A 396-nucleotide genomic window follows, 5' to 3' on the forward strand; every position below is an offset into this window, starting at 1 on the left:
GCTTGTGTGGCTGCTTCCGCACGAAGGTAGCTTTATTGTGGGTTCCCTCCAGCAAAGGGGAGAGCCAGGGACGAGAGCTCTCTCTCACAGGGGCAGAGGCCTTAGCTTTTATAGGGATACAGGGGATGGGTGAAGACCAATGGGTTACAAAGGATCTGCATAGCGTCTCCTAAAGGACTGTGGGTTTGTCTTTACTCGCCGTGACCAAAGAAGTGGTTGTCTTTCCAGGAAGTCCTGCTGGGCGATTGGGAAATCTCTTATCTCAGCAGAGATCCCTCCAGGGCAGGGGCTGGGCATACTCCACACCTTCTTCCCCCGTTTTTACCCGCACTCATTCGTTGCGCTCACTTTCTCGTTCCGTTCTTCCCCCATTTTCCCACGCACTCTGTCATTCCA

Source organism: Corvus brachyrhynchos, unplaced genomic scaffold (assembly GCF_000691975.1).
Source record: "Corvus brachyrhynchos isolate BGI_N302 unplaced genomic scaffold, ASM69197v1 scaffold331, whole genome shotgun sequence".
Classification (NCBI taxonomy): Eukaryota; Metazoa; Chordata; class Aves; order Passeriformes; family Corvidae; genus Corvus; species Corvus brachyrhynchos.